At 40.9% G+C, this 18,328-nt stretch overlaps 1 long non-coding RNA gene across 1 annotated transcript; it reads right to left on the bottom strand.

The window, feature by feature from the left end:
- Window positions 1-9,099: 9,099 nt before the first annotated feature.
- LOC114617656 lies at window positions 9,100-15,067 on the bottom strand. The gene is made up of 3 exons (XR_003710833.1): window positions 14,773-15,067; window positions 13,858-14,003; window positions 9,100-9,335 (listed from the first exon to the last, which is right to left on the bottom strand). It is a non-coding gene; the product is annotated as an uncharacterized LOC114617656 (long non-coding RNA).
- Window positions 15,068-18,328: the final 3,261 nt, after the last annotated feature.

Here is an 18,328-nt window from a genome sequence, read left to right as displayed (position 1 = left end):
TGGGAGAGGCAGGGCATTCTGTCCTTGCAGAAACTGTAATCTTTCCAAGCCCCCAAACATAGCAATTTGGGGATTGAGTGGGTAAGAGCTTTATTTTCAGAATTAAAATGATATAAGATAATTATAGAATCAGATGCATCGATAAGCAATGATCGATAGAGTTTATCGTTACTAACCAATGATTACTTTATCAATGATTAATTACTAGCTAAGAACTTTTAAGTATATTCTATGTAATTTCCCCAAGGCCACATTTTTCATAGCTATAGTATAATGTGATAACCATACACAATCTCTTTATCTTATTTGGATTTCTTTAGTTTTAGTCACTGTTCTCTGGGTGTGAGTGTGATGTGTAAAGAACGGCACTTCTATGTATTTTATCAACCAAGGTACCCCTGTCTCCACCGTATCAGTTGAAATACTGGACATCCCCCATCACACTATAGGCTCTCTTCCGTTCCCTTGCTAAGTACACCCCACTCCGCTCGCCCCTCCCCAAACCAAGCCAAGAGTGGCAGCCACCTTACTTCACTCCTGAAATTATGCCACACTATATAAATGAATGTGCCAGTGTCATACCGACACCATATAAATGTTCTGCTACTTCTTGTGCCTGGCTCTGCTGTTGTTGTTTGCACTGAGAATGTTTCTTTGTATAGTCATTCATCTTCCTACAAGACTCTGCAAGCATCATTAGCACACCCTTTTGGGTTCCCCACTAGTGTTTCAGTCTCTGTGTGCCACCTGTAAAAAGTTTGATGAAATCATCGGAGTCAATGGCTAGATGAACAATTGTTAGAACTGTTATCACAAGCACAACTCACTAGAGAAATATTGGCATGCTGCCCATCATCAAAACAAAAACTTTGGCTCCTGAAAGTCTGTATGGGGAATGCTTAACCTGATGAAGTACATCCAGGATAATTTTAGGACTCACTACTAAACACCCCACCATGAGCACTGGAATCGCTAATATTTTTAGAGCCAATGGATGGTGGTGCTCAGTTTATGCTACCTCCTCAGCTCTGGGTTCCCCATGGTGGAGTTGTTCTTCAGGTCTTGTACCCAGTTTCTAATAGGTTTTGGCTATTGAGTTTTGAGAGTTCTTCCCAGTTTGGATACCAACTCATCTTTAGATATCTGGTTTGAAAGTATTTCTGATATTTCTATCTTCCCCATACAGACTTTCAGGAGCCAAAGTTTTTGTTTTGATGATGGGCAGTGTGCCAATATTTCTCTGATGAGTTGTGCTTGTGATAATAGTTCTAACAATTGTTCATCTATCCATAGACTACAATGATTTCCTCTAACTTTTTACAGAAGTTTAACATTTTATAATAATTTTAGGTTCTATTTTACTATTTTGTTTATTTTATTTTACTGATTGAGGTGCAGTTTCACCAATACCATTGTTGTCAATCGTTCTTTCATGGAATTGCATATCAAAAGACTCTCAGACAGGTTAGCATGGCTCTGTCCTCACTTAGGATCATTCTTCTGTAGGTATGTCCTTCCATCAATACCACGTGGGCTTGATGGGTAGCATCATGCTGCATGCTACCAGACAGCTCTCTTTGTTCTCATGTGTTGAGGTCTTTCTACCTATCCTAGGGACTGCTTCTCTATCTAAATTGAATAATCATTTATTTCTGTTAAAACATTGCCCTACTGATTTTGATCAAGATTCTATTAAAACCGTAGACCCTACTGGGCAGTATGAGCATGTCTGGTGACTTTTGAGAGTTTTCTCTTTGTCTTTAGTTTCCAAAGTTTTAAGAGACGGTACTATAGTGGGTGAATCAATCAAAATTCATTATGTACATGAATAAAAGTGACATAATGAAGTCCATTAGAGTATATTATTAATATATGATAATAAATATTAAAATTCCAAACATAGTGTGGCATAAATTTCTTTTGGAGTTTACTGCTTGAGGCTTTCTTTTTATTTTGGATCCATGATTCAGTATATTTAGGGAGTTTTTTAACCATTATTTTCTCAAATCTTTTTATTTCCACTATTTTTCTTCTTGTACTCAATCACACACACACATACAAAACCTTTCCCCTCCATTTTTGTCTTTTCTCTGTGAGCCATATATAAGCCATTCCAATTCTGGCCATGGTAACTGCTTCTAACCCCTGTTGACAAGGAGCTCCCCTGGTGGCCTATCATTGTTAGGACTCCTCCCTGCTCCCCACGTGTGATCTGATGAAGTCAGAGCATTTCTAGTCCAACTTCGGGGAGCAGTAGGGCTCCCTCAGCTGCCTCACCTTGCTGGACTTGGGTTTGTGCAATGCCAGGACATCAGTTCGGAGGCAACCTGAAATTCTTTTGCCCCCAAGTCCTTCCAAGTACCTCTGCTCTCTTTCAGTGTATCCCCGTGTTGTTTCCAGAGTTTGTGTCTGTTTCACAGGAGAAGAGAAAAGTATTCTACATCATTTCATCTGGATAAAATGTCCTCCATGGAGGAAATGCTCCATGTGAAGAAAGAGATGTCCCTAGAGCTGGCAGTCACCCGTCTGTCACATACTCTTCCCATCAGCCTACAAAGGGAAGCCCACAAAGGGCGTTGAGCACCATGAAAACCTGTGGGTCTGAAGCATCACATTTGTAGCATACCAGTACTTGAATCAAAGATGGTTGGACAGAGAAAAGAATTAAAAATGATCCAATGGCCTAAAGGCCACTGATCCATGGGTTACAATAATAGATTTAAAAGAAAATGGTGGGTGATTAATTTTAGCAGAATAGGACAGAAAGAACACCATGTTTATAGAATTATGAATTTTTATAACTATATCTGTAGTATTTGCCATTTCCAAACAAGGAAACAGGGCCACTGAGACCAGTTACAGCCTCTAACAGGCATAACTTGGTTTTAAAGCTCGTTCTTTCTGACTCTGAGAATCCACATCTTCATTGGCATCTTCTCAGCTCTTGTGAACAGACCCTAGTACCTTTGAGATCCATTGGAGGTGGGCACGCTTACTGAAAGCCACAGTTAAGTGGCTTCACAGTTTAGGGAACCTCTCCCTTTTCAGCTTCAAGTAGCAGTGAGGAGGAGGATCAAGGCACGAAGCGGAGGACTGTCCATACTGGACTGGAGGAGGGAGGACATCAACTGCCTCCTCCCCGCCTGCGCTGGGCACACACAGCTCAGGGGTTGCGCCTGCAGGAGAAGCTTCTCCCTGGCCTTGCTGACTCCTCACTCTCAGAGAGGTTGCATCTGCCTTTGGTGTAAGCAGAGGAAAATGAGCGAACTTGGGATTGGAGCGTCTGGAGTGGAAGAAGCAGCGTAGGCGGGGCCTGTGAAAATGTGAGGAGAAACCTTTGTGTGTTCCTTGTTGCCAAACACTAGGAAAAGCTTGATACACTGAGACAAATTCTCTTCCATTCTCATCTCCACTAAGCCTAAATTGAAACATTCATTCAAAGTGAATTTGGTTTTTTTTTTTTTAAGTTTTCTCACCCTAATGGAGAAAAACCTCACATGCTGCTGTTGCACTCTATGCTGATGGCTCTAAGCGACATTGCATGCCCTAAGCGACATTGCATGCCCTAAGCGGGTTGAATGCAGGAAAATGGCTCGGCCACCTCTCATCTCCGCAGCTTTGGCTTCACAATAAAGAATGCAGGTCTGAGCTATCGATACAGCTCAAACCCAAAACCACCTTCGGTCAGTTCCTCTCCTGTGTCTTTGCATGGAATGTTCTGTAGGCGTCAACCTTTGGGAAAAATGTGACATTTTAAAACTCAGTTCTTCCAAGCTTGGCTATAAATCTTTTATGGAAATTAAAGATGAAAAATACATTTCTTTTTCCATTGGTCTCATTTGTCTAATAAATGCCTTGGGGACTCACAGCTCAATCAATGCTTCCAATCTCCTGAAATTAAATTATCGTCCTTCCATGAGCTGGATAAAAATGACTTAAGTAGGCGGGATAATTTGGCTCTCATCTTGGTGTTACTGAGCGAATGGCGTTATCAGCACCGTTCTCCCTGCCTGTGATATTTATTTCAAGCACACTGTGGTGTTTGTGCACAGAGAGACAGAGAGACAGGGATTATTTCAGTAACTATATGTTTGCGAAACAGTTGTTTCAGTAAATAGGCTTAACGGTTCAAGGATCCTCTCCTCTTTCAGTTTTGTGCAGCAGTAGCCAGTACTTGCTCTATGGTTAACATACAAAAGTGGACAGAAAAAAAATAGGGCTCTAGCTATCCATTTTTCTTATTACTTAATACTTATTGCAGGGATATATAGCACTTAATTTGGGTCATGTTGCTATACATAAGCAAGTTACTTAAACACTGCATAGGTAAGTCACAAGTCACTGCAGCTATGACAAATTAATATTTAGTCTCATTTACCCATAGAAGAAGACCATAGACCCACATCAAATAAAAATAGATTTACTGTCCCCTCATCAGATATTCATAATATATTTACAGTATTTTTACATGAGATAAGGTGAATGCACAATATAGAATTACAGAAAAAAAACAACAAAATGTCTATATCCCTTGATAAGAATAGTTTATCTTAAACTGAGAATGGTGGTTCTCACATGGGATCCCAGCATTAGGGAAATAGAGACTGGAGTATCAACAATTGAAGGTAAGCCTCAGCTACAGAGAAAGTTCAAGGCTAACCTGGGCAATGTGAGATTCTATGTCAAAAAACAAACAAACAAACGAAAAAAACAATAAGAGTGGCTTACCTGTGTATATTTCACTTACATGATTGTTAGCATACTTGCTTACCTAACAACTGATATGTCGTGGATTTCATCTGGCTATGTGGTGACACATACAGATGTTAAAGGAGTCCAAAGGTCACACCGTTCATAAATGAAGAGGTACACATATAACACTGTAGGGTTGGAACAGCACGAGAAGCCCTGGTTGAGATGATAACTGGGTGCTAAACAAAGAGAGTTGCAGATGGGGGCCCACCAAGGTGATGGGGATTCTAAAGCAGCACTCTCTAGTGATGGAAACAGTACTGGCACTACAGAGCGAAGGCCTCATGGTCACAGAGCGCTAGGCATTGTTCATACCCTTCCTTTCATTTGCTTCAGTGGGGCACTGCTTTGGGCTATGCAGTCCCAATGATCTTCTCAGTTCTCACTCAGCAGGAGGAAGATAACACATAAGGTTCTGCATCCTTGTAAGCTAATCATACTGGTCCAGAGATCTCACTCAAAGAAGCATTGTCCCAGGCCGGGGTGGGGCAGACATGTGCCTTTGAGCATGGGTGCACTTTCTGTGAAGTCCCTTCAGAGCCCCTGCTAGGACCTGTGTGTGGTGTAACAAACTATGGGGAGATGAATTAAGGGTCTGTTCTCTTGGAGTCTCTTTATAAGGAATGATCTGTCCGTAGCTCTAACATAGGAACTGGTTCCAAAGATGCTCCCACCTGCTCACTGTTGACTTTTGGCGTTGACTGGGAAGTTTAGAGTGAGGTTTGTCTCACAGATCCTCCATGTCACCAGACTTCAGTCTCATGTGTACACAGAGGCAAGACGAGGTTTGAAATGGGAGTCACGGAAGTATTTTCCAGAGAGCAGATGCTTAATATTGTGAGAGATAGCTCTTATCAGCATCTCGTCAAAATGGACGTTTATTAGAAATATACTTGATGATTCAACAAAAACAGTTACAGGTAAACCCTCTTTTTGTTCCTTTTGTGTAAGGACAATGGAGTTTGTCGTGTTTCGTTGTGTTCTGTTTTGTCTTAATAAACCTTGAAAAATGTCACTCTTCCTGCGGCTTGAAGTTTTGGTGAAAAATTACCAAGTCTCAATTTGAATACAGACAAAATACCAATGGCAGCCACCATGAACTTTATGTTTCATAAAGCTAAGGGGTAAAATGGAGCTTAAAATTAACAAGATATAAACAGAAACTCTAAGTGGCCAATTCAATCAGTAGAAAATATTTAGGTACCGAGAAGCAAGTTATAACAAAAACAAAACAAAAACAAAACAATCTTTTGAAAAGTTCTTTCAAAAGATTTACCAAAAGTAGTAAAGCGAGCTAAGCAACATGAGACATTTGGAGGCTGGTAAAGAACAGGCTTTGGGGATTTCCAGACACTTCAGTTAATGAAGGATGCATCTCATAAACAAAATGGGGTGGGGAGGTTGACAGTTGAGAATCTGGCACAGTGACAGCAGCAGTGATAACCTAGATAGCGCCCGAGAAGCCACTTAATGAGGGTCTTGGTGACAGAACAGCTGCTCAGTGTTACCTGCTCAAAGACATTTCAGACATTAACAAGCATATGAGAAAGTTTACAAATCCTTACTGTCCTTACAGGGAAAAAAAAAAAAAACTCAACAGATATAGACTGGAATTTCACAAAAGTCCAAAAACTGAATAATTACTTGGGAAACTAAAAGATTGCCTTTGTAAGCCGATGATGATGATGATAATGATGATGATGATAAAATAATCAATTTGATCAGTAATGCGATCAGAAAGACTGAATTGTCTTCCCAATCCTTATATGGGTATATGCTACAGGACTGATAACCGAAGAGTAGAAAACCAAAAGACTCACATGAGACAAATACAAGCAAAACCAGAAAGGCAACTGAATAAAATATGATTGTTATGTATTTTGCAATATTATTGGGACTTGTATTCCTTTCAGTTTAAGTATTTATGGTATCTGCATTTTTGTATCTTATTTTACCCTAGAAAGCTCATAAGTTGTAATATTGTAGGCTCCGCAGAACGTGGGCCCATCCTCAAGTGATCGTGAAGCAAACTGAAATAAGGTTTCTACAAACAAAATGAACTTAGGAGATTCTTTATTCACTATGGCACCTTGGTGTCTGATGCACACACACATACATGGGTTCAATAAAAACTCATTACAGAATAAATAGCCAGCAAAGCCCATATTCAAATAGTATCAAGCAATTATCTGAGACAAGCTACAGGCTTCATGAGAGAGACTAGGGGTAGATCAGGGATAGTGATGTTCTTACACTCCCGGTTTTCTCTCTCCTAATTAACCCAAATATGTTGATCCTGGATCTACTCTGGTGACTCTGAAGTCTCAAGCTGAAAAGGACAGTCCTTCAATGAGTCCCCTGCCCAGAGAAGGAGAAAGACCCCTACGACACAGAACACAACTTTTATTAAACACTGAGTAATGGAGCTGATACCACCAAGAAGAGAAGGCACCATGCCTGGTACACTTGGGGAGACTCCATGGAAACTGTGGCAGAGAAGAGAAAAGGAAGAACAGTAAGAGGAGCGGTAGCTCACACCTTCTGCTGTGAAAGGGGAAGGGAATGCAAACCCTATGCTGTGGACAGGGTGACCTGGATGTACTCTACACTGTGAGTACCAGACCAAAGAGTATAGCAGCATCTTAGGTAGAGCAAAAAGCACTCAAGAGGAAGGCATGTGCATGAGGAGACAGTGAGTCTCAGATAAAATATTCAGGCCACCTTGTACTTGTAGCACAAAAGATGACTTTGAAAGAGAGACTCTAGGCAGATAGACCATACTGGAAGCTAATTTCCTAGCTCAGATGCAAGATCACACAGGCCAGGACTGAGAACACAAAAGGGATGAGCCAAAGAACCAGGGTAAGGTGTGTGCATGTGTGTGTGAGTGCGTGTGTTTGTTCGTTCATCTATGTGTGCATCTGTGTGTGTGTTCATTCATCTCTTGTGCATCTGTGTGTTCTCACATTGCTGAATTCTAAGCCTGAAGTACATGCTTTCTCAAGGGCTATTTGAGTTCACATTCATACAACCCTGGGAAAACAAAAGGAGTCATCTTCACAACATGCATAGACACGAAGGTTTTAGGAGGGGAAGGTGTTCACCTCTGGGTACAAGGCTTCCTTTAGGGTTCTCCACAAGTTTTGTCTTACTGGGCCCATTCCCTATCTACACAGCACACTGACTACACTAACAGTCAGAGATAGAGTCAAGGATTCTGGGGTTGGATGTCAACATAGAGAGGTCCACCAGAGCTACAGTGGAAGACAACTAAACCACACTGCTATGCTTCTAATGTTCTCTTCCAACACTGCCACTCAATGCAGTTCTCTCATGGCAAATAGCAGGGATTCCCTCCATGAACCAATAAAGCAAGGCTCCTGTGAACACCAGGCTGTCTCACCTGGAAGCTGTCCACAGGTTGAAGCCTTTAGCCTCAAGGACCCTCTCCTCCTCCCAGTGTCCCCCAGTAAGTCCTCATTGTGGCCTGGCCTTCTCACCCACTGGCCCTAAATCAGAGATGCACAATCCCCTCCTTGAGTTTTACTAATGTGCTGCTCAAGGAACCCAGGGAGATCGATTTACCTAACTGTTCTGGAAGATGTTGGAAAGTCTACATATGACCAATCAGACACAGGAGATGCATAAGCAATGGTGTGGATCAGGTTCCTTGTGTAGGCCACCCTCCAGAAACTTCCACAAGATCAGCTATCCAGAAGACAGTACCATCAAACTTGGCTTTGGCCTTTGGGAGTATCCTTGCCCATTGGTGATCCATCTTCCTTTGGCTCCTTTTCTTTCCCTGGAGTGAAAAGTTGGGGCTTAAAGTGCTCATAATATTCCTGTGTTGACCTTGCTGGTAAAAATGAACCATTAAACAGCCATCTTAAAAATACACAGAGGCTTCTACCCTTCACTTATCCACTCTCACAGAAAACATACTCATCACTTTGGAGATTCTAAGAGTTTTGGGAGCTGTGCAAAGAGACAGGGACAAGGACCAGCAATCTGTTTTACAACATCATGGGCAGAAAGAGGAATGACCCCTTATAAAGGGAATTTTTTTTTTGGAGGCAACCATTTCTCCTGCAGCAGCTGGAGTCCAGGTTCTTTCTCCTTGTTCTCTCAAGCTGGCAAGTAATTTGAGACCTGGGACTTTGAAAGAATCACTCCCCAGCTGCCTGTGACATTTTGAAATCTGTTCCCAGTTTGAACAAAGCAGTGTCTCAAGTTCCTCTATGTGAAGGCTAGTCCTTAAAGGTTATAGGAAACCGTTTGTTGCAGCTTTCCATTCCTTGTTGCAACTGATTTTTCTAGGAAAAAAAATGCTCAGTGCAAACAGGCTTCCATTGTCTCTGGAGAGGGTAATTCGTGGAGACATAATACAGAGCCATCAAAAAAGTGACAGACTCCTGTCTAAACTTCCATAAAGGATTTGCTTCTGCCTTTCTTTCCAAAAAACTGTCATGGCCACCTCCGATGTTAAACTACTCACGTGCAAGTAATTCTTCATGGATGTGCCTTCCACTTCCTCCAAGTGTCCCGGTCTATTTGCTTCGCCATCCCTGGAGAAGGTTCAAACACTGGCCATGCACAAAGGACAAAATGTTCTAATTCTCACTTCTTACATTTTAGCTTACATGTTAGTTTATTTCAATATTTCCTGATGTAGTGGCTTTAGTTTCTTACATCTGTTAAAGGCAACTCTTGGCAGCTGGGAAGCATCAGCATCCCCTTTCACAAAATCAAAGAAAACTGGCCACTGCATTTTCCTCTTTTCACGGAAACTGTTAAAGATGGATCAAAAAGAATGATACTGACACAGGAAGTTGACTTTTGAAGCTCCTGGGGATGCTATTTAAGGTTTGAGGAAGTAACATTTGAAATGAAAGTGGCAATCTCTACTTGGCATCAAGTGAATTCTATTTTCAGATTTTCTTTTCCAATCGCTCAAGTGCTAACTAGATTACTGTGAAAGATACAGACACTGAGTACACTGTGGTGTGTACTCCACACGGTGGGCTGGACTAGATTAGGTATCGTCTAGATGTACCCTGGGGCATGTCTGGGAAAAGACCATCCTGAGCGGGCAGCACTGTCCTGTGGGCTGGTGTCTAGGACTGAACAGAAAGAGAAAAGTGAGGTGAGCACTAGCTTTCATCTCTCTCTCTCTCTGCTTCCTGCTTGAAGACAAAATATGAGCAACACACCACATGCCTGCTGTCAAACCTTCCCCACCATGATTCACAAGATCTCTTGAAATCATGAAGCAATAACTAACCTTTCCTTTCTTTAACTATTTTGTCAGGGACTTAATCATAGCAAAGAAAAGAAGGAACTAATACATATACTCTTTTCACTGCATGTCACAGAACATCAGATTGTGGTGGACATAGACAGAGACAGACAGACAGACAATAGATAGATAGATAGATAGATAGATAGATAGATAGATAGATAATAGAATATATAGATTTCAGGAGAAATTATATGTATTATGTATGTATTCCTGGTGTCACTTTTGGCTCTATGCTCCCATGAACTGACCCTAGTGTTATGATCACTTCAGACCTTTTGGAGACGGTTAGCAGTGAATCTGAAAACTCTGCCTATAGACCTAAAGATGTACAGGAAACACAATCATCAGACCTGAGCAGGTAAGAAAATAAAAACAGTACAGATGCCAGGGATAGCATTCCAGCTGTGCTGAGTGTCCTGCAAACATATCCTGCTTCCCTCTGGATTTTTAAACTCTCTTTTCTGCCAGCACAACTGCAGTCACAGTAGTTTGGACTTTCCTTTCCAACATCATTTTTGAAAACCAAATTTTACCTCATTTTTTTTAAACCATTTTAGGTGTGTAATATAGTAACAGTGATTAAGACCCTTTACAAAGATATTTCCTTTTATCCCAAATAGAAGCTCTGTGACCATTAAGCCATTTCCCGTTCCCTGTCTTTTAAGCCTCCAGCAGCCATGGCTTTAGTTTCTGTCTCCACAAATTTGCCTACTTATACTGGCTAGTTTTAAGCCATTTTGACAAAGCTTGAATCATTTGGAAAAAGGAACCTCAGTAGAGAAAATGCCCCCATTACATTGGCTCTCACCAGATTGGCTTGTAGTGAATTTTCCTGGTTGATGACTGACATAGAAGGACCCAGCTCATAGGGGACAGAGCCACTCCTTGGCTAATGGTCCTTGGTACTATAATAAAGTAGGCTGAGCCAGCCATGGGCAGCAAGCCAGTAAGCAGTGCTCCTGTATGGCTTCTGCTTCCATTCCTGCCTTCAGGTTCCTGCTCTGATTTCCCCAGATAATGGACTATAACCCTAAAAGGAGAAATAAACCTTTTTCCTCCTCATCTTACTTTTGGCCATGGGGTTTTATCACAGCAATAGAAACTCTACGACAGTACTTTAACTCAGTGGCACTGTCTGCCATTTGTCCTTTTGTAATTAGATTTATCACTTAACATAATGGCTTTAACGTTCAGTAATGTCACTTCTATTCTTTTGAAGTCGAATGATATTCGATTATGTGGCTATTCATATATACATATATTTATATGCAGAGAGATATGTATATAATTTTGCTTATCCATTCACCTGTTGATGGACATTTGGCCACTGTGAATAATGCTGTGAACACTCCTACACAGGTACCCGTTTCTGCCCCTTCCTTCAGTTCACTTGATAGATTCCGCAAAGGGAATTTCCAGATCCCTTGGAATTTTCCGATTAGCTTTTAAAGGAGCTCTCAAGACGCTTTTTGTAGGGTCTGAATCATTTCACATTCCGCCACATGCACAAAGGCTCAAATATCTCTGCAGCACCAGCGCTTGCATGTTCTGTTGTTGCTGTTTTGATTACCCATCCTAATGAATGAGAATGCTGTGTAATTGATTGTCTTTGGTACCCACATGCATCTAGTGAATTTTGATGTTGGGGCTCTTATGACATACTGCAGACTTTCAGAGAAAATTTACATCAAGTCCTACGCCCATTGTTGAGCTGTGCTTTTGTGTTGCTGAATTGTGGCTTCTTATCCTGATCCTTAGGTGTGTGACTTGTGAATACTTTCTCCATTCTGTGACATACCTGTTTACTCTGCTGATAGTATACTTCAATAAGCATTTTGTTGTTGTTGTTGTTACTTTTATAAAGTCTGATTTGTTTACTCTTTTCTTTTATTGTCTGCTGTGGTTTGAAATCTACTTGAGTGTTTCTAAAGGTCTATGTATTGAAAGCACAGTGTTCAGGTTGGTAGTATTGGTAGGAAATAGAATATTTTTTTCTTTTTGAGTGATTGATATATAGATATATATATTATATATTAATATATTGCATTATATTATATATATACATAATATATATATTAAGTAATTATATTCACCCCCATTACCCTCTAGGATCCCCCTTTCTTTCTCTGAACCCTCTGTTCTTCCTACCTAATTTTCTAGTCACTACACCACTTAAGAAAATGATACCCACTTCTCTAGCAAATATCAACCATTAAAAAAGGAAGAAGAAAATCTTAGATATCATCCCTAGGCTTGAATCTTACTTCTGCTATTAGGAGACCTTGGTTAAATGACTTCATTGTCTGAACTTCCATCTCCTAGCTTAGAGCAAAGGTATTATGCAATTCCCACCTCAAATCCACGAGAAAACAGGCATTCATGGTTTATTACTGTTGTTCAATTAACTACCTCTAAGGACCATGAACGACGATTCCGACACCATCAAGAATGAGCCCTTTGCCTCTGCTGAGAAGCCACATACATGATGTCTGGCTGTCTGACTAAATGGCTATTTTGATGATGCTGCAAGAGTGAAAACTATAGGGGGCATGAAGGGAAAATAAAAATGTTGCTGCATAAGCTTGTACATCGCAGTGTGTAATCTTTCCTCCTTGGAAAAACATAGCAAGAATCTTGAATAAAACCACAGATATGAATCTTACTTAGGCATTGAACCAAAAATTTGTAGATTTTATTCTGCCAGTAAGTGGGGGGTATATTATCTTTATCTAACTTGAGAAAAGAGTTCCTATTTGTTTATCAAGAAACCCAACTCTTCTGAACCTTGTCCGGCCTGGCCCCAGGGGTAGCATTCCATTGATATTTTTCTTCACTATTGTTCTTTTTAAATATGTCCGTTCACACTTAGGCCTCAGCCTCTAATTTACCATGTAAGCATTTTTCTCTAATGATGGTATTTTTTATTTTAATCTCCACCACAGGAAATAAAACCAAGACAGTGACATCAGTTCTCTCATTGCTGTGAACAACAGCCAACTGACAGAAGCAACTTAAGCAGGGAAAGGTTTGCTTGACTTGCAGTTCAAGAAGGAACAGAGCCATCAGACTAAGGATGGCAGGGTGTCAAGAAGTAGTGAGGGGCAGGTCATCTTTGTGTCTGTGGTCAGGAAACAGAGAGCTGACCGGAAGTGGTGTGGGGCTATAAAACCTCAAGGGACCCTACATGCACACCAACTCCGTCCAGTGAAGTTCTACCTTCTAAAGTTTCCACAGCCTCCCAAAACAAACCCACCAGGTGGGAACCAATTTCTCAAACACATGAGCCTTAATGGTGCCTTTTCACATTCAAGTTGCAACAAGGACTACCAGGGTTTTAATTCCAAATAATTCCAAACACTTACCTCAAACCGAGAAGCTACACAACTCCTATTGCAGCAAGAGTCTGCACCTTACCTAGGTCATAAAACAGAGCGGTGGGATCCCTAGCCACACAGGTCTCACTCCATCACCTTGGAAAACTCTTCCTTATAAGCGTTCCTCTTCTTGAGGTTTTTTGAGGAAAAGCAGCCATTGAGCAATAATTCTTGAACTCTTTGTTCAAGAATAGCAAGAGGGTCACATGCCTCCAGTGGCTCTCACGAAACACCCAGAGGTTGCAGAGAGACCAAGCCCCCCACACTGCCAAGTGAGTGTTTCTAGTCATCAAAATTGTGTACACTGACAAGAGCAGCAGCTGGAGGGACGTTGCTGAAGAAGTCAACTTTCCCCCATCCCCACCCCTGCACAACTCCCCAGTTAATCAAGTTCAGATAGAGAGTGTGATCCAAGCAGATGCAGCTTCTTACCTCCAGAATTCTTTCTTTCTTATGTATTATAAGCCCTATGTTAACAGTTGGCATTGTCCTCTGAGTGAACTTGAGTCTCAAGGACATCTCAGCAGATTTCCTGTGCTCACGTCAGTTTATAGCAGTTTGTCCAAGGATGAGGATCACTGTGCAGGAACGAGGGGGTAATAATGCTTATTGATGGGATTTTCATGGTGGTCTAAATGCCTAGTCTTCATTTCCTTCATTTGAATTTAACATAAGAGAAAAATAGTCAATGATCACACACAAGAAATTACAAAGACAGAAATACAAATGGCCAGCAGAACACTGTGAAAGATGTTCTCTTGGATTATTATGCTGAAAGAAATGTAAATAGACATAAGGAGACACTAATGTTTGTCTACTAAAATGGCCAAAAACAATTAATAATAATATCCAACTGCTACATAATATGCAACATAGAATTGTTAAATTGCCCAGTGTCCCTGGGTAAAAATAGGATTGTATGTGTCGGAAGAAGCCTTAAAATGTCTGGTAATTCTTTTCACTAAGAACTTCACTTTGAGGAACTTACTCTGAAGAGAATTGTGGTTAAGTTCAAACATAACAAAGAAATTCCCCTCAGCATTAACTCTTATTATTTTGCTATTGACAACTAGCTGAGTGCCCAAAGTATGAACAGAGGCAGTCTATATAGGAGAAGAACTCATAGTCGTTAAGATTATATAATGAAAGGAAACAAATACCCAGTGTAAATTGTTTAGGTCAGGTGTGTGTGCACACATTCAAATGAAATCTCATCAAGCCTCAATGGAGATCGTTGGAGGTTGAGGTTACTGGTGTTTCCTTTCGGCCTTTCTTTAGCCTCCCTGCCTGAAAAGTTCTTCAGTTAAAATGCATGAGAAATGAAAAGAGAAAAAAAAAACAGCTGACCTACTTTTAGTAAAAGATGCTTCTGCAGTTTTGTTAATGTTGGGGGTGTCACAGACTCTTGGATAAGAAGCTCCTTGTCTTGCCTTTCTGATGATGATCAATAGAATCGGGAAGATCAGCAGAATTGACCAAAAGACCTTCTCCATTGGCCCATAAGATCTTGGAATTTCGCCCATTCAATATAAACTGTTTCATTGTCTACTTATTGTGCACAAGAGAGTGAGCATACAAAACTGAGAGGGAAAAACAGAAAATTTCAGAAAGTATGAATGAGGAGAGATTCTGGGATGGTTAGTTTTTGTCAGCTTGTCAAGAACTAGGAAGAGGGAATCTCTTCTCAAACTAAGACGTTTGAGAAAATGTATCTATCAGTGTAGTGTGTCCTTGATTAACAATTGATGTGGGAAGGCCTAGTCCACTGTGGGTAGTATATTGAAGTCGGTGGCCATTCGAGATACAAAAGGCAGCTAAACATGAGTGTGGAGAGCCAGCCAGTAAAGTCGCATGCCTCCATGATCTCTGCTTCAGTTCCTGCCTCTAAGTTCCTTATTTGGGTTCCTGCCCTGACTTCCCTCAGCGATGGGCTTCCCTCTAGTTCATCATGTCTTAAGTCCAATTAGAGAGCTGTTGGTTACTGCCAAGGTATCTGTGCCACTGCTACAGATGACAGTACTAGTGCTGCCGGTTCATTGCTATAGTTCATAGACATCACATCTGGGTAGGGCTGTTGTTGCTTCTCTTTGTGGGACCTTCTGGTACCATGAAAGGTAGTCCTCAGAAAGGAGGCTTTTAGGCTAGTTCCAGCTCTGCACCTCATATCTGAAATGTGTGGTGTTTTCAGCAACAGGCACTTACCTTCGACCTTTATTGGGCAACACCAATAGCTTATAATGTTTGGGAAGACTCTTGGACAAAAGCTGGACCCTGACCAACAACTCAAAAAAAAGGGCTTTTCATGCCTGCTGTTGGGGTAAGAAGCTACTTAATTTCAGCTACCATCTGCCAGTCCAGCATCATATGCAATGCAGAGAGTTCACTTAAATGTGGCAAGCACACATCCTTGTAGCAATATCTGGACATTCTGAAATCACCTAGAGTTGGAGGCATATATAGAAGCCAAAGTCCCTGCGACACCTATCACATAAGAGCCATCTTTTCACGTAACAGCCACCTCCCTATTCTTTACATGCTTTTAGTTTCCCCAGGGCTCCCTCCTTGAATTTACTGAAATTCTTTCAATCTTGAAAGTATTCTCATTTTGCAGGGCGAGTTTTAGCTACGAGTTGCTAATTTATCCCATGCTTCAGAGTACAATGAGTATCTGTCTTTCCAAATGAGATCTCCACGCCCTGAATCTCTGAGTAATTTCTTCTGCTTTAATCAGATGCTGCAGTGTACTGCCCTTTAAATCATTGGGAAATTGATCTAGCTGATCTATAGTGCCTTCCTCTTCCCTTGAATAGCAAATCCATTCCTCAAACAAAAATTCATTTCTGTTTAGAGTTTACTATAGAATTTATAGATCCATTTAGAAACAAAATACTTTACATATTATGTTCTTGGAATAATTAGGCATTAATAATGATAACAAATGCAGCAACAATACCAAAATGAGGAGAGACTGGCATTTCATAGAAGCCTGCTATGGTTAATACATTACAGAAAATGGTTAATGGAGAAAACTTAATAAGCTACTGGTCTGGGGAAATTTTATAGTTTATTGTATATATGCAGCAGCCAGTGAAATATTTCAGAATGTTCAATCAAAGAACCCTGCTTTTTAGTCTTCAAATCTCTTTTCCTGCTGGGAGTGGAAGTTCATACCTAAAATCCAAGCACTTGAGAAGCTGAGGCAAGAGAACTGCTATGAGTTCAAGGCCAGCCTGGGATCCATTGTGGATTCACCATCAGGATGGACAGGGAGTGAGAGCATACCTAGAATAAATAAACAAACAAACAGGGCTAGAGAGATGGTGCAGCACCTAACAGTGATGAGAACTAAGCCTGAAAATCTGATTTCTAGAATTCCCGTGGTGAAAATCTGATTTCTAGAATTCCCAAGGTGGAAGTAGAGAAGTGACTACTATTGTTTGTCTTCTAACCTCCATAAGGGTGGAAGTGTGGATGGCATGTGTATATATTCATATATGCATTTACACACGCATACAAGCACTCAATCAATCCACGAAAATACAATACCTCATCTCTTTTTCCTCTCTGAACAAATAGATGTATTGTTACTTCTACTAAGGCATATCTCCTTGACCTTCACATAAGAGCAGTTTACACTTTTCATGAAATCTAGAAGTCTAAAAAGCCTGTCTCCTCTCACCATGGTGTAACAGAAACCAAGAGACAGGACACAGCAGAAAGAAACCAGGGTCAAAGCGAGAGAAACATTTTGCTTTCTGTCCAGTCATGGATGCTTAACAATGGGACATGCTGAGAAATATGTCACAGGAAACATCGAGCCATTGTGTGATCATCACAGAGAGCATTACACAGATCTGGACGGCACTGAGGATTCAGCCCACCAAGCAAAATTTATTCTATATGTAAATGACCTACCATTTCTAAAACTCCTTCCAAAATGCCTTGACATCAGCCTTCTAGACTCTGCCTACTGTGCAAAGATCCTCCAATCTTTGAAGCCGCTCAGAAACAGGAGTAAATTCAAATGTCCACGTGAGTCAAGGTTTTTATTGCAATGTTGAAAACAAACTTCTTGTCTGACCACGACTTTTGTGTCTGGTCTTCCATTACATCTCTCTTTGTTTCTCCATATTTAGTATAGGCCGGCTTTAAATGTCTGTGGATCTCACCTCAAAACTGGATTTTCAATGGTCTCCTTTAATTTTATTCTTCAATCTCACACTCACAGTGCAATGGCCCCTGATGACGTGGTCAGCAATGGCCCCTGATGACATGGTCAGCAATGCCGCCTGATGACATGGTCAGCAATGGCCTCTGATTTCTCTACCTTTGTAGCTCTTAATTACTTTGAACTTGCTTTCTAGGTCAGTTACTTCTTGAGGCCTCTTACTGACATCATTAGCAGTGGGTTCTGTCAGGCACTACGGTAAACAAGGCAACCTGAGACTAAATTAGCACAGAGAAAAGGATGCAACCAAGCAATGTGATAAACACAAGATGTACAAGGCTGCTCCTGCTGGCCACTTTTGTAAGTATGGGCAATCGTTGACAATGGTTGTGCAGTTCTGGACTGTAATAAGTATCCTATGTCAGTGAGAGGATGGTGGGCACCATGGAAACCAAAGAAGAATGAAAAAACCGTTGCCGTTAAGGCCAGCATTAATGTTCAGAGCAGCATGGAAGAGGGAGATAAAACTGATCCAAACTACTTCTTTGTCCTAAGGAAGTACGATATTCACACTGAAACTCAATCACCTTCTCAAGGGGCTAGATTTCCATGACATTGGCTGCCTATTTCACAGTAAATTGATGCAAAGATGAACTTCTTTCCTTTGAACACACAGACACAACACACACACACACACACACATACACACACACTATGGAGATGGGGAGAACATGA

This window comes from Grammomys surdaster, unplaced genomic scaffold (genome assembly GCF_004785775.1).
Source record: "Grammomys surdaster isolate TR1022 unplaced genomic scaffold, NIH_TR_1.0 137, whole genome shotgun sequence".
NCBI lineage: Eukaryota > Metazoa > Chordata > Mammalia > Rodentia > Muridae > Grammomys > Grammomys surdaster.
The sequence above is the reverse complement of the archived record's forward strand: the minus strand, read 5'-3'. Positions and strand labels throughout refer to the sequence as shown.